Here is a 16,087-nt window from a genome sequence, read left to right as displayed (position 1 = left end):
GAGGAGGAGGAGGCGTGGACTGGAGAGAAAAGAGGGATCCCTCGGAGGCTGCTTGGGGCTCCGGAGAGGATCATCTGACTCGAGTTCCCAAACCTTCTCCCGGATTGCCAAGTCTGGGACAGAGAGGAGAGGAGGAGAAGAAGAAGAAGAAGAAGGGAGAAGGGGCCTCTCCTCTCCCTCCTCCTTGGCCCTCTCTCTCTCTCTCTCTCAGTCTCTCCTTCCCTCCTTTTCTTGGGGAAACTTTCTCCCTCCCTCGTCCCGCCTGGGAAGGAAGGGAGGGAGGATGGAGGGGGGCCGGAGGAGAGCGGAGCCCGGGCAGAGGCAGCAGCAGCAGCGGGGTCCTCCTTCTTCTTGAGCTCGGCCCCTTCTCTCCTTCCCGGACGGTCCTCCTCCAGGCCCCGGGGAACTAGAGCGCCCCCCCCAAGGACGGCAGAACTTGGTCTCCCGAGGGGAGGATGGCGAGGGGGCTCCCCAGCCCTGCTTCGGGGACCGAACAACCGCTGGCTGGGTGAAAACTTCTCTTCGGGTAAAGTTCTCTCTCTCCATCTCTCCTTTCTTTCTTTCTTTCTTTCTTTCTTTCTTTCTTCCTTCCTTCCTTCCCCTCCGCTGCCTTTTCTCCTCAGGGCGACTTCGGGGGTTCTTTGGGAGGATGCAGCTGGAGTTTGGGGAAAGAGAGCCCCCCCCCCGGGTTTTCTTTTCTTGTTTGCAAAACTGGAGGCCGCCTTTGACTCTTTTCTAGCTCAAGGCTATGGAATTCTGGGAGTTGGAGAGGGAAGGCGGGGGGCAGCAGGGAAGCCAGCCTCATCCCGCCCTAAAGTTTGTTGCTGCTGCCGATGTCGGCGGTGTCTGCCTCTGAGGCGCTTCGGACTCTGAAGCGGGAGTTTCTTCTTGGCCGAGAGTCTTCTGCAGAAGGGAAGAAGGGGAGGGAGGGAGGGAGGGAGGGAGGGAGGGAGGGGAGGGCAGCCCCGGGGGGCTCGGGAGGCTCCAGCCCTGGGCTCCTACCCTCAGACCTCGGGCCAGAGGAGCCTCTCTCCGAAAGGGCCGGGCTTTGTCCCGTCAGGAGTCAGGGCTCACTTCCAGGCCCCCTTCAGCGCCAGGAGGGCAGCCTGTGAGGCGGCCCAGGACAGGGATGGATGGATGGATGGATAGATATATAGATAGGGATGGATGGAGGGATAGAGGGACGGATAGACAGAGATAGATAGATAGATAGATAGATAGATAGATAGATAGAGGGGTGGATGGATGGATGATGGATGTATAGATAGATAGATAGACAGACAGATAGAGGGATGGATGAATGGATGGGTGATGAATGGATAGATAGATAGATGGATAGAGAGAGAGAGAGAGGGATGGATGGATGGATGGATGGAGGGGTAGAGGGGTAGATGGATGGCTAAATAGATAGAGAGAGAGAGAGAGAGAAGGATGGATGGATGGATGGATGGATAGATGGATGATGGATAGATAGATAGATAGATAGATAGATCTTCTTCTGCGGGTGATGATGCCCATGGACCAAAGGCATCCGGAGACAACCTGGAATCAGCGAGGGTCCCTCCATCGCAACTTGAACTAGTTGGGGTTGTTGTTCTTTTGCATCCTCGAGACCCTCGGGGACAGATGGGGCCTGGAAGTTGTGTGTTTGTGTGTGTGGGGGGGTCCGGACGCACTCGTCCCTCTCCAAAATCCCCCCCCCGTTCCTCCTTTGAGCCCAGCGATCTTTCGTCAAGTCTATTTGGGAAGGAATGCCAACCATCCGGCGCTGTGCAACTTGATGCCGGTGCGCTGCCCGGGAAGGGAGGGAGGGAGGGAGGGAGAGGGAGAGGGCTCCCCGCCTGGGCCCCCAGAGGAAGAGAGACGGACTCCTTCGGGGAGCCGCACTTGAGGTCTTTTTATTTGTGTCCCAAATAGACAGCCAGGCAGCCCTCCAGTCAAGGACCGGGATGCTGCTGCTCTTGTTCGCAAGTGCTGTGCCCCGTTCCTCCAAGTTAGAAAGCTGAAGTTGCAAAGTTTTCTCTTTGAGCTCTTCCTAGCAGCAACAGTCTTTGCTGGGTCCCTTCATTATAGCTATAGCTATATCTATATAGGGGCCCTTCAGAGCTATGGGACAGTCGGCCCTCTCTATCTGCAGATTGTTTGTCCATTGATTTAAGCATCCGCGTGAACTCCGGAAAGCAAAGTGTGATTTTGCCCTTTGATGGCATCCCGTTTGACACTGCGCTATCATTTGAATAGTGCGATGCCAATTTATGTTAGGGATAGGGATAGAATTCAGATCTATTGTACTGTTTTGTGAATTTTTATGCATTTCATTTTGTTCTTATTGTAACCCACCTTGATTCCTTTGGGAAAAGGCGGGCTATAAATAAATCATATTATTATTATTATTATTATTATATCAGTTGTACTTCATGAGACTTGAGCATCCACAGATTTTGGTATCTGTGAGGGTCCCTGGAACCAAACCCCAGCAGATGCCAAGGGCCCACTGTACTCATTTAGTAAGGGGTTGAGGATCTGCAAGGATCATGCTCCTTATAGTCTAGGACAGTGCTTTTCAATGTGGGGGGAATGGCATCCTCTCCGCTGCATTGTGGCAAGGACATTTGTGCCCATCGGGTACAATTCTTTCTTACCTGGAAAGTTTCCAGGGAGCAGCAGCCAGTGACTGAGGGACTGGTGCCAGTCCAGGGACCACCGCTTTGACTAGCACTGGTCTATTATGACCTCAATCCAGTTGCCAGTCCTAACAAGATTAGACCCATGGAGTCAATGGGAACTTGGGAACTTCATTGAGTTCTATTGATTTGCAAGACCAGTTGGATTCAGGTCGTTGGGACCATCAGGCTATGTTTAGAAATGCTGTGAAGGCCCAGACTGTTCAAAAAACAAAGAACACCTGGCAGTCCTAGAATTAAAACAGCCCTTGTTTAATGTATCTCCTCGGTGCACAGCAGAACGCACAAAACTTCATACCATTGTTAGTCACCTTTCACTGCAAACGCTTCAGAAAAGAATAATATTATGGGAGCCCATCCAAATAACACATGGCACGGGTGTGGGAGGAACAAGAAGGAAGAAAAATTAGAAAGATGTATGTTCGTTGTGGCTTTCCATGCGCGGTTAAATTGAATATGCCTATGGGCACAGTTTGGGCAAAGTGGAGTGCTTCTAAATTTTAATATGAATTGAAGGATGTTTTTTCAGAAAGTTAAATCCCATGAATTGAAGGATGTTTATTCAGAAAGTTCAATTCTGGTAATTGGGAAGGGGACTGCAGCATAAGAACACAATCCTGTGTCCATTGAACCAAATGAATTTCCCAGGTCCAGTGATGCTTTGGGCTGGATTGTGGCCCTTATAGATAGCTGAATATATCTGCCTAGAGCAAAGGCTGCACCTTGTTCCTATAAGACAAAATCTATACTGGACACTAGGAGTCTATTTTAATTTTTCTCAGTTTATAAATTTTTTTCTAATCCTGTGCATATATAAGTATGCTTTTACAAGCCATGTGTATCCCTGGGTTTTGAAGTTTATGTATTATTGACTGTTATAGATAAAAAGAGCAGTTGTAAAACTTTCTCTCCGTTTTATGCAATCAGGTCTCTGGGGATGTCCAAGAATTTGAAAGTAAACGTTGCTCTCGCATGCTGCATAAAATAGCATTTAAACAAATATTGTATTGGCATGTCCCCTGGACCCGGAGCCAAAAGACTAGAGTAAATAAACGATGAAATCCAAAATATACAGAAGTGGAAAAGACAGATTTCTCGCAAAGACTTACTGATTTGATCTGTTTGTTCTAGCTACCTTAGATTTAAGTGAAAACTTTTTTAAGCAATGTAAAACAAATTTACTTACTTTTTGCTGCAAGGAAAACAGATTAGACAGCTAACTTTCACCTGGAAAGGAAGTTTTCAAGATTAGGATGGGTCTTTTCCAGCTTTATAAAGTGGATGTTGATAGTTGCATATTGCCTATACATTATTTTGCTGGTGTGTGTATGTGTGTGTGTGTGTAAAAGAGAAGGGAGGTATGTGTGAAAATCCTGATGTTTGCCCGGAGTGATTTGCATGTTGCCCAGAGTGCCAGGAAATGTTGACACCTGTCAAACTTTGACTTGCCCTCAAAATAAATGGCACATTGAGTCTAACTTCACATCTGGCAATATGTTTTTCCCCCTTCTCTCTCTCTCTCCACATCTCTCAAACAAATTACCCTCAGTGGAACTTTTTGTGGGGCAATTAAAAACAGGGCAAGTTTCCAAATGTTATTAGACATTCCCATAATTTTTTCGTGATGGAAACTCCACCAATATTGAACTGCTTCTCTTCTGTGAAGTTTTTAAAAACACTCGGGTATGCGGTTGTCAAACAGATGATTTTTAAATCAAGATGGGAAGGAAAACTCACTTAATCCTGGAGTTCCCTTAAGCATACAATTTTGCAGTACCCAGAATTGTAACCATTGCTCTTAAAAGGAAAACATATTATAACCATTGCTCTTGAAAGGAAAAGGTTTCCAACATCTTTCCATGGTCTTTTTTTTCTTCATAGGCAAAACAAAGAGTAGGGTTGGGTGTATCCTTTTGTATAAATCTTCACAGTTGGACATTTGTGTATGTAGTATGTTTAGTTAACCTAAAACTCCTTTAAAGATTGGTGTACAATGCTCACTTGAATTTGTGTGTCCTTATTACAATATAATTCATGAATTAAATCAGGATTTAATGACTTACCACAGCTTTGGGTGGGATCTTTGTAACATTTAGCTAGATGCAAAGCATGGAGTTAAATTCTTCTCCTTTTTGATAGAGAATCCTGAGGATCATCTACAAGATCTGATCTGCATTTGTCAACTGGAAAGTCTGGAAAGAGTTGGATAGGCATGTTTTTTTTAAAATGCAAGAGAGGAAAGAGTGAGTTCAAGTATAGTCTTGCTTAAAGTGGACCCAGTGAAAACAACGAGAGCTACTTCATTTATGACTCATTTGTGTGTCCTGGTAATTTCACTGAGTTTACTCTAAGCATGGCTGTGTCTGGATCTAACCAAATCATGCTGAAGAAACCAGGTTCAGATTTAAATACTGAAATGCTATCATAATGAGTTATTGTACAACTAGATAGCCCTCTGTTAATGAGAAATAAAAGTTGAATGTAGGGAGAAAAAGTACAGAATGATCTTTTCATCATTAAAACAAATTCAAATTAAATATTTGGACCATTTGCCATCCCCCCCCCCCCCTCTTCTTCTTGATTCAGATTTCTGAAACATATTTATTCTTCTATAAATTATCTGACCATGGGTTCGCAGATAATCACAACTGATGCACGAGTGTGTGTGCATCTGACTATAGGATTATGATGTAAATAATATTGTAAAACAATACAAGTAAAGAGAGAGAGGATGACAGGGACATTATTCTGAGACACAGAAAGGTAAAGAGGGAGCTATTATGTAGAAGGTAGAAAGTCTGGAATGGTGGTAGATTCAGTCTGCTCTTTTAAGAATCTCAGAGGTAAAACAGAATCCCATGCATGCTTAATATCAGTGATTGTAATGGGACTCAGGCTGCAATCTTACACAACTTTGCTGGGAGTAAATTCTCATTGAGCCCAGTAGGACTGACATCCATATGTACATGTAGAAGTTTAAGCGGGTATGTTCACTCCCAATACAGTCTTATTGCCCACTGTGATAACTTTGAAATACTCTCGCATGTCCTTGTGTGCATGTGTGTGTAAAATACTCTTTAAAACAGGAAACTACCTCTACTAATTTTAATATAATATTGATCTTTTTAGTATTATCATTAACATACATGATTTCAGATCAGTTTTGCTACACACATACCTACCTTGAGACTTGTAGGGTGGGGAGAATATATAGAGGAGTTTTAGATCTAAGTGTTTAAGATTGTGATGTTAGAGAAAGACTTTGCAATGGCAATTTAATTTAATTTGGCTTGGAAAAGCATTTTAGAATCACTTTCCTCTTACTCTTTTCTGAGGAGCCTTTCTCACTCCTAAACACATGAGAAGACTTTTGTAGAAACTGAATAGATAGTGCCAACCCTTGCTCCCTCAGCTCCTGTTGGCCTACTGTAAGCCAGTTGTTTGCACTGTGTCCTGAAAGATACACAAATCCTTCAGGCTTTTTGTACTCTCAGAAGTGCCTTGTTCACAGTGGAGTTTCCAGTACAGATTAGCAAAGAAAGCAAATTCAGCCCGCAGTCACCCCAAACTCTATATTTATTTGTGTAGCAAACACCCATCCATTGCTTTCCTTACAATGAGTACACTTAACAATCTTAGCCAAGGATTTTGAAGGGGTAGGTTTATAAAAAGAGAGAAGGGCTATTTTAAATAGTTTAAAAAAATACGGTTATTATCTAATTACAGCTTCAAGCCCTCTCTCCTACATCTTGCTTGGGCTATGGATGTTTGCACTTGAGCTGCTTGTTCTGTTATCTGAATTTCTATGAATGAAGTCGGCTGCGCTGTGTTAATTTACTTGAAAAGTGTTTGACATACACTCGAAAGCAGGGTAAATATAGGCAAGAATTGGAGTTTATTTTGCTAGCATTTTCAAGGAAAAACACTGACCAGAAACTGAATCTTGAGAGGTAATTACTTCCTTCACCCACACCGCTGCAGAAAAAACATCTTATTTAATGATCTATTGCTCCTCACTTGTACACTTCTGCACACTCGTTGGACACTTATGGATCTTACAGGGCAATTGAGTGGGGACTCAGATTGTGTGACAATACAGTACTCAAGGCTAAATAACAGAAGGAGACCGTTTGCTTAAACCATTTGCTTTGGCGTACACTGCAAACCAGGGATAGTCACACACAGAGAAAAAAAAGTAGCAACCAGCGCTCACTATGTAGATTTTAAACAAAGAATGATCTCCAGAAATGTAATGGAAGGCTAGCTAAGCGAAACAGTTTCTTTATCCCCTAAGGACTGGAAAATTTACTTTCTGTTAATTCTGGGCGTTTGATGATGTAACAAAGTAAAGATTTTCTTGGGACAGAACCTGGGAGGAAAATAAGTGGTATTTGAATTTCTCACTAAAAACTATAAATAGCCATATGGATCCGAGAGCCTACCAATTATAGTAGGAACTTTTATTTTATATATATATATTTAAAAAATCTTCTTTATTTAAAATATATAAAATATATTTTTAATTGACGCTGGCGTCCGCACAATGAACTGAATCCAAACAAAATACGGCATGTTAAAATATGAAGTGCTGATCTTTTAAATTTCTGTGGCTTTCTGCTCTCCAGTTTTGATTTTCCCCATCTGAGTGGCACTTAAAAGATGCCTAACCCTGAGTCAAGACTTTCCCCTCTCTTCCCTGCTAGGAAGGTGGGGAGGGGAGAACCCACATTAATTTTGTGCATCAGTGAGGATAAGCTTCAAGCGGGCTCTGACGTTTTGGGTTAACTTGAATAGGTTAATGTATTTTTTTCCCTTTTAAAGAACAGGGAAGAAGAGAGAGAGAGAAGGAGAAAACACATGGGTGGGAAGTGTGTTTTAACTCTGAGTACCCGATCCCCATCCATTAGCATAAGAAAACCAGTTTCAGTGCATTTACTATTGTATTGAGTGAAGAGTTCCAACAGTCCGAAGAAGAAAGAAAGTGAAAAGCTGCAAAGAAATGATGGCCTATTCAGATTATTCAGCAATGCAAAGCTCTTGGTCATCTGCCTCCCGAAGAAAACTCCAATCAGGCTATCACTTTTATCTCCCCTTTTTGCCTTTCTTTTGCTTTTTTCACACGTTCACTTTTGTCAAGGTTTATTGATCATGTTTTCTTCCCTGCAAATCTGTGGAAAATTTAATGAACCAAAAACAACAGTGAAATAAAAGGAACTTTTAGCACTAGGTTGAATTCAGTCTCTGCTCCCCCTCTTGCCACCCCCCTGCTGCCTGTGCCCCCAACCTTTGAGCTAGAAATCTCCTCTTTATTGTGTACTTACTGTAAGACATACAGTAGAAAGTGCAAAAAAACAGCTGCACTGCTAATGTGCCTGACCTGACAGAAAGCCCAATTATAAATGCTTTTCTCTCTCTTTTGATACCTTTGTGAGGGTCAAATACTAGCCTCTGCTACTTGCAGGACTGCAGATGATAAAAGTATTTCCTTTGAGTAGAATGAAGCCCATTAGTTGCCTGGCATTTTAAACCCAAGTTGCAATGATTGCGGATTACTGTTTGTAATTTACAGCCCCAATTGTTTTAGTGCCCTGATCTTTGCTCATTCCACATCTGCCTTGCTTCTGTGCTGCCTTGGCGTGTTTTATGATGCAAATGTTTTTGTTAACTTACAAATAGTTTCAGTATCTGGATGATCTCAGGTGGCCTAGTGGAAAAGCAGTTTCTTTGCTCCCAGTTGGACTCAAACCCTGTAATTAAATGGGGCTTCCAGAATGATGTGTTAAAATACACACATCCACACTCACTGTGCCAGTGCCCTCTTTGGATCAGTCAGAAAATCCCTGAACAGTTAGTGCCTCTCCTGTTGTATTTCTATTACAGCAAGATATAGAAATCCTGTGTCACGAACCACATGGCTGTCCTCCAAATGTATGGTTTTTTCCCTCTTTCATCTCCATACATGGTACTTTTCTTCTGATGAAATGTTGAACATACGTTCTCCTATTTATTTCGCATTAGCACTTGCTAATTTTTACAGTCTTTACTCAGGTTTCCTGAAGGTCTCAGATATATTTTATGAAAGTATAAATACACAGAAACACTTTTTGAGACAAAACAGCTGATTATCACGTATAGTAATTTGGTTACAGATTTCTTGATCTTCAGATTTTCACAAAATGTGTATCGTATTGCATACAGTCATAATCTTTCATGTTCACTGTAATATTAGTTTTCCCTCATTGACACAAAGCAGAATAAAAGTAGGGGTGTGTAGGTATGAATGAAATTGGAAGATAAATTCCTGATTATGGCCTAAATACCCTAAACATGCTACAACTTAGATCTTGGACTCTAAGCAGGGTCAGCCCTGGTTTGTATTTGGATGAGGGACTGCCAACAAATATCAGGTGACATAAGCTACACTTCAGAGAAAGGCAATAGCAAAACCACCTTGTGAGTATTCCAGAGCTAAGAAAGCCCTATGGAATTCATGAGGTCTCCATGAATTGACAGGTGACTTGCAAGCGCATAAACACGCATGCCCCTAGTTATCTGTTGCTGGGGATGAAGAATGTGGATAAGAATCTTTATCATGTCTCCTGTACATTATTAGTTAAGGGATGCTTAGCAGGACACTGTTAGAATTAGAGCGTCAGTCTTATCCAACAAGATGCCCCCTTGAGACACCATGGACAACAACTTGCATAAAGTGACCTTCTGAATATAGATTGGAAGGCAGAACATTTAAAGATGCCAACTGAAGGCCATCATCATAAGAGAGAATTGGGGGTTTTCATCCATCCCTCCATCCATCCATCCATCCATCCATCCATCCATCCATCCATTCGTGTGTGTGTGTGTGTGTGTGTACACGCACAGAAAGAGAGTATTAGGTCTTGGAACACTATTAAAGAGTGTTCTTTCATAATTAAAAGGACAGCCCCAAGCACCACAATGCGCTCTTTAGAGGAGGTATGCATGTGCCTAAGAAATATATAGGAACATAATTAGTAGTAGCCAATCACTATAGATCACCTAAGGGGAAAAATAGTGCTAGAATTGTATGTGTATTTTACATTTTATTCAAAAAAAGATCCCTATTAAGAATGTTGCTTTATCAATCCACCTTTTGAATAGTCTATCACATGTCAAGGCTGTGCCCCAGTATATACTCATTATATACCCCACGTATCCAGAGCAGATTCACTGTCTCACTGTATTCTTCTCACTGGCAGTGGAGTCGCCAACTGTGTTTAAATATGGGGGATTGTGCCATAGTGAGGGGAACTGGGTATATAGGCCTGCAGTTCTTAAATTCCACAATTATACCCAGAAGAGGAGTTTGTTATTCTTTTGCATCCACTTTTAAGAACTGCTGGCACTATTGTTGGAGGGGGAAAGGAAGGAGATCACACTTGCTGCCCTGCAATGCTACATGTTCACTGAAGCACTGTACTGAACTTGGGGAAATTACTCTTTTGTATGTCATCTCCCAGAATCCTCCAGCTAGCACAGCTACTGGCAATGGGAACTGACATCCAAATAAAAGTAACATTCCCAACCACTGACTTACTATGTGGGTTTGTAAATTGTTTGTACTGAGTAGTTGAAGCCTAGGGCATGAAAACAGGGGGCATGATCTTAATTTCTCATCCACATATGCAGTTCTTTATGAAAGAACATGTGAATAGCACTGTAGTTAATAGATTCCTGTATACACTCTCTGACCATTTGGAATGTGTGCTCAGATACACTCAGCTTCATTGGTGACCTTCTCTAATTGTTTGACCCATAATGAGTATTTATATACTGTAGTCTGTGGGGGAAGAAGTGAAGCTCTAATTCTGTGCATCATAATGCTGTACTTCTTACATATGCATCTCTGGCCATCTCCTATCCATACTCTTCCCAGGGTGAAACCTTTCTTGCTTTAACAAAAGTCAGATTCATGGGGCTTTCTTGGCATGATTTCTTCAGAGGAGGTTTGCCATTGCCTTCCCCTGAAGCTGAGAATATGGTTCTTGCCCAAGGTCACCCAGTGGGTTTCATGGTTGAGCTGGAAATCAAGCTGTGGTCTCCAGAGTTGTAGTCCAACACTCAAACCACTATACCATGCTGGCTCTCTTCATCTGGAAGTAGAAGTGACTAAATAAATCACAAACTTTCCAGCAGGGGTTTGTTTAGCATGATATGAACTAGGATCTCTGGCTCACCAACAAGCCAGAGTCATCATCTATGGTTTTTGGCTTATGACTGTGGCATATGAGAGGAAAGACGAGACATAGCTCACCATAGTAACCAAACCACAAATAAAACATATGTGACTGACTGCTCCTGCTCTCTGCTTACAAACAATAAGCCAATGGTTTCATCATCATAATCTAATTCGATTAGTACCTCTGTGCTGAAAAAGTCATTAGATATTATACATTCCACAATTTCACAGATGAAATCTAGGAAAGGTGGCCAAACAACTTCAAAGAGTGTGGTCAAGATTGCAAAGATTATTGACGAGGAAGAACGCACAAGCAAGGAGAAGTTGCAGCAGTTTGCTTTTGCCTGAGCCCTACCAGGAAGGACAAGATTCTGGTCCCTCCTCTTCCCTCTCACTGAGTAGAAACTACTTTTGCAGTTTGAGCTCAGTTTGCTACATCTGAAGTATGCTGAGGACAAAGGGGGAAAGTGGAAAGAGGAAGCAGAAGCTGAGACATTTTAAAAGCATTTGGAAAAGTGGAACAACAAAGGTTTAATTGAGACTGTCGCTGCCACATCGAGACAGTTTGGGGGGATATAGAATATATTTACTGGTCATGAATGAAAATACTTCAAATATCCGCTTATCCCATCTACTCTAGCTGTATAAAGGGAAGCCTCTTAAGCAAACATTAATATCTTTTTCTTCTTCCCACATCATGACTTATGGGGTTTTAAGAGAACCTTCTTCTCTGTTCTTAGCAGCTTAGAAAGAAAAGAAATCTATTGATTAAGGAAAGAACAGTTAAAAGAACAACGGTTGCAAAAGACAACTATTCCTTTTCAGAGGGGCACTTTAGAAAGCTTTTTTGGTGCATGGAGGACAATGCAATAAGTCAGGCAAGACTTTTTGAGCTGCATCTGCAAGGAACTGTAAGGGCCCCTGAAGTACACTTGTGTTAAGTTGAATTGATTGAGATTTAATGGCTCTTAGTGGCTATGAATGGTAATGACTTTCTTGAGTATCTTCACCATGCTTGACATCAATAACTGGCAGACATGTATGTGTGTGTGAACCAAGTGTGTGATTTACTTCTAGAGATGCTCTTCCCCAACCTCTTTTTTTCATAATTTATATGTTTTGATGCTTTGTGGAGAAAAAAATAAATACCTTTGACTTCCAGAAGCACGTACATCTTGTCAATTTAATTTTGTCCTCCTAATTTTTTTCCCTTCCAGCATAAATCAAGCCATTGTATAGCTGGGTGTGATGAATTTGTTTTACATGCCATCATGAATTAATGTTATGCAAATGGAAACTTTACAGTTACCATGATTTACTCAATAATAAGTTCTAATATTTAGACCGATTTATTATGTTTTGAAGCTTTATTGGTTGTTGTTGCTGAATATGCGTATGTGTGTGTGTATGTATATATGAACAAATCTTGTCAAGAAAACCCCATGATAGGTTTGTCTTAAGGTCTCCATAAGTTAGGAACAACATAATGGCACACAACAACAACAACAATGGAAATATACATTTTTTTAAAATATAAGATTTCATAGACTCATAGAGACATAGAGTTGGAAGATACCACAAGGATCATCCAGTCCAGCCTAAGAGAAGGCTACTGTTACAAAAGGAAGGAGAGTGGATTGGATTCAGGGAGGTGGTATTTTAGGGAGCATGGAGAATAAGGGAAACTAGATCATTTCTGCACTACTCCAAAATGGGTCTCCTTCAGATCCAAAGGATTTACTTCCAAGTAAACCTGGAGCTTTTACACATTATTTTGCAGTGAATTTTTTATTATTATTATTATTAATAATAATAATAATAATAATAACAATAATATTTCCTTAATAATAATAATTTATTGTTTTTAAAATAATAATAATTTATTTTAATAATAATAATAATAATAATAATAATAATAATAATAATAAGAAGTTATTAGTTTGCTGAAGCACCAGAGTTCTCTGGCAGAGAAGGCTCAATGTCTCATGACACTACAGTTCCCAGAATTCCATAGCATTGAGCCAGGACAATTTGCAGGAAGCAGGTGGGAGGATGTAGGAAAATCTGACAGGGAGAATCAGGATACATTCGCAGGAAGCAGGTGGGGAGCATGGAGGGAAATCTGACACAGAAGACCCAGGACACATTCTAGAGTAAATCGAGTAAAAAATAAAATAAAATAGAAGGGAAGAAGAAACGTGAAGCTGTCATTCACGTAAGGCTAGCATTCACGTGAAACAGGAACCAGGAGGAGGAGGAGGGTGTCCCAGGTATTCACCTTCCATCCCTCCCGGGACACAGGAAGCAAGGGGGCATGGAGGGAAATCTGACAAAGAGGACCCAGGAGCATGGAGGAAAATCTGAATCCAAAGCCCATAGAAATGGCTGTTGGTTAGGATGAAAAAACGGACTCCAAAGCCCATAGAAAGAGTGATGGATGTTTCAGGGAGGAATGGAGGACTGTGAAGAAGGGTACATTTGGATGATGCTGGGAAGGTTTGGGGAACTGGCAAGGACGGCACATTCGGATGTTTCAGGGGCAATAAAATAGAAGGGAAGAGGAAATGTGAAGCTGTCATTCAGGTGAGACTCGCATTCACGTGAAACTGGAACCCCGGAAGTGCAAAGGTTCACGATGTGTTTAGACCCCCACTGAGCATACGCAAGCGTGCCGATCTGAATAGTTGAATCCGCATGCTATGTACTGGTGTGGTAATACAATGTGCACTGCCTCCACTTTGACCACAATTACCACAATTTCATGCTTCACGTGTGATAGTTCATCACGTGAATTACCTTGGATTCAAAGTGACTCTGCTTCACCCTCACTATGGAAGTGCTTCGAATTGGTACTCCTGTTTCACGTATGATAAGGCACTTGGTCTTATGCACTGTGCTTTGTGCTTTGTGCAAATATATTTTGTGCTTTGTGCAAGTTTTAGCACAAAACCAAGGTTTTTCACAAAAAAGTTGCAACATGTGAAAAATGTGGCTGCAGTTGACTATTTGAACAAAACAGTGTCATAATGTGTTCAGAGACCCTTTCTCACTGTTTACATTTTGAGGGAGCAGATAAAATTATTTTCTTGTGAGTATTTGGGCCCATTGCATCTCTGTGTTGTTATTTGTGCAAAGCCTGATCTCTAATTATGAACAGTACTGGCATAGGTTTCTTCACTTTCCCCTTCCTTCCCTTTCTAGGAGTACTGTAACTGCATTTGGTAAGTTGAGGGGCGCATGGCCATTTTCAATCTCTCCATTTTTCCCTCTTGAGTCTTGGCTGGTTTCTTTCTTGCACTCTTCATATACCCAGCTGCTTCTGCCATGCAGTCTCTTTTGCTCTTCTCCCCAACACTATCCTCTCCCTAGAGCTTGGAAAATTACTTTTAATATTTCTTTTAAATTAATCAATTATGAGAGCCAACATGGTTTAGCGGCTTGAGTGTTGGACTACAACTCTGGAGATCAGGGTTCGATTCCCAGCTCATCCATGGGAACCCACTGGATGATCTTGGGCAAGTCACACTCTCTCAGCCTCAGGGGAAGGCAATGGTAAACCCCCTCTGAACAAATCTTGCCAAGAAAACCCCATGATAGGATCATCTTAGGGTTGCCATAAGTTGGAAATGACTTGAAGGCACACAACAGCAACAACAACTTCTTGAATCCTCATGAGCAATTTATTATATTACATGCATTTTAATGTTGCCTTAAAGAAATCTTTTGGTTTAATAAGAGAATGAAATAAAACCTGAACTGTTGCACTCTAAATGTATGCAATAATGGCTTCAAAAGGAACTTTTCAAATTAACTAACTATAACAAGTTTGCAGAGAGTTACCTGAAGGAGATTCAGGGGGAACGGTGATTAGCCTTAATTCTATGGTAGAGTTTAATAGGAAAAGACGCTCTCTTGTGTATTCAGATGCATTCTTATTGCATTCTTCCTGGCTATTAGAAACCATTTTTAGCTACTAAGGCTGGATGTAATTTGTGGACCTCAGCAAAGCTGAATGCCTGTATTACTTGCAGGTTTTAAAACTGATAACATTTATTCCCCCGCCCACTTACACAAGGGCTAAGGACAGTACAAATGCCCACCTAACACATAAATACATCTAAAATTGCTGATGATGAGAATAGATTTTAGCTTTGCTTTTCAGAAATTGGAGGTCCTATGTATCCAATGATGGATGATCTTTCATTCTGTCATTTCCAAATACAAGCACAAAAGCACCTTGGATTGATCAATTGGTCTCATTGGCTCATAATAATATGTTGTGGTTTTCATATTTCAATGGCTTAAGGATCAAGGTTTAAAGCCTGATTTTCACTGCCCAAGTAGCATGAAGTCTATGAAATATTTTCCAGCTCCTAAAATGTGCGATAAAATTAACTGTAAAGAAAGTGAAGAGTTGACATTGTACAGGACAAGGGCACAAATCCGCTGTGAACATGTCCTGCACAAACCCAAATAAAGAGAAAGATGCTTGCCTAACAATATAACTTGTCAAGAATCCTTTTGGGGACATAGAAAGACCTAACTAGGGGTTATCCCTTTTTGTGCACTTTTTCAGACTTTGAAAAAGGAGGTATTCAGTATCTCCTTCTGCAAGGCACTGCCCTAACATGCATCAGGTTCACCTTCCCTAGCCACTAATTGGTTGTAAGGGTGTCCCTGGGTTCTTTCCAACTGTTCTTGAGTAGCCATACAGGAGCAGCCTGATACTGGGGGTGGAAGCTTTATTATCTTCCTTTCATGCACAAGACCACCTAGAATGATCCTGGGTGCATCCCCACAGATATGTGGCTGGGGAGATATATATATATATATTTTTGTTAAGTAGCTAAGCAGAGGGTGTTGCCCAGGCCACTTACTGTAAGTACATGGGCAAAGCAGGGACGTACCCGGGGGGGGGTTCTTGGGGTCCGGACCCCCCTTCCATTAGAAAAATGAATGGTGCGTGCTGCTGCGCCGCCGCACCCAAGCCCCATTATAATGGTGGCACTTAGTCTGGACACCCCCTTCCTAAAATCCTGGCTACTTCCCTGGGCAAAGGCAAATGGCAAAAACTGTGATGTAGGATCTCTGCCAATGTGAACTGCTCTTGTTCAACACTTTTTTTTGTGCCCTAGAGTAGGGGCAGGGAATCTCTGGCTTTTTAGATGGCTGGATTACAACTCCCATA

General features: G+C 41.8%; 1 protein-coding gene across 1 annotated transcript in view; it reads left to right on the top strand.

Moving 5' to 3' along the window:
- The first annotated feature begins 214 nt into the window (after positions 1–214).
- GLI2 (GLI family zinc finger 2) overlaps positions 215–16,087 on the top strand; it is a 324,723-nt gene continuing 308,850 nt past the window's right edge. Inside the window, exon 1 of the mRNA XM_042445196.1 lies at positions 215–526. The gene's annotated coding sequence lies outside the window, so the exon portion shown is untranslated. The remainder of the gene's footprint in view (positions 527–16,087) is intronic.

This window comes from Sceloporus undulatus, chromosome 1 (assembly GCF_019175285.1).
Source record: "Sceloporus undulatus isolate JIND9_A2432 ecotype Alabama chromosome 1, SceUnd_v1.1, whole genome shotgun sequence".
Taxonomy (NCBI): Eukaryota; Metazoa; Chordata; class Lepidosauria; order Squamata; family Phrynosomatidae; genus Sceloporus; species Sceloporus undulatus.
This window is presented reverse-complemented; position numbering and strand designations above follow the sequence as displayed.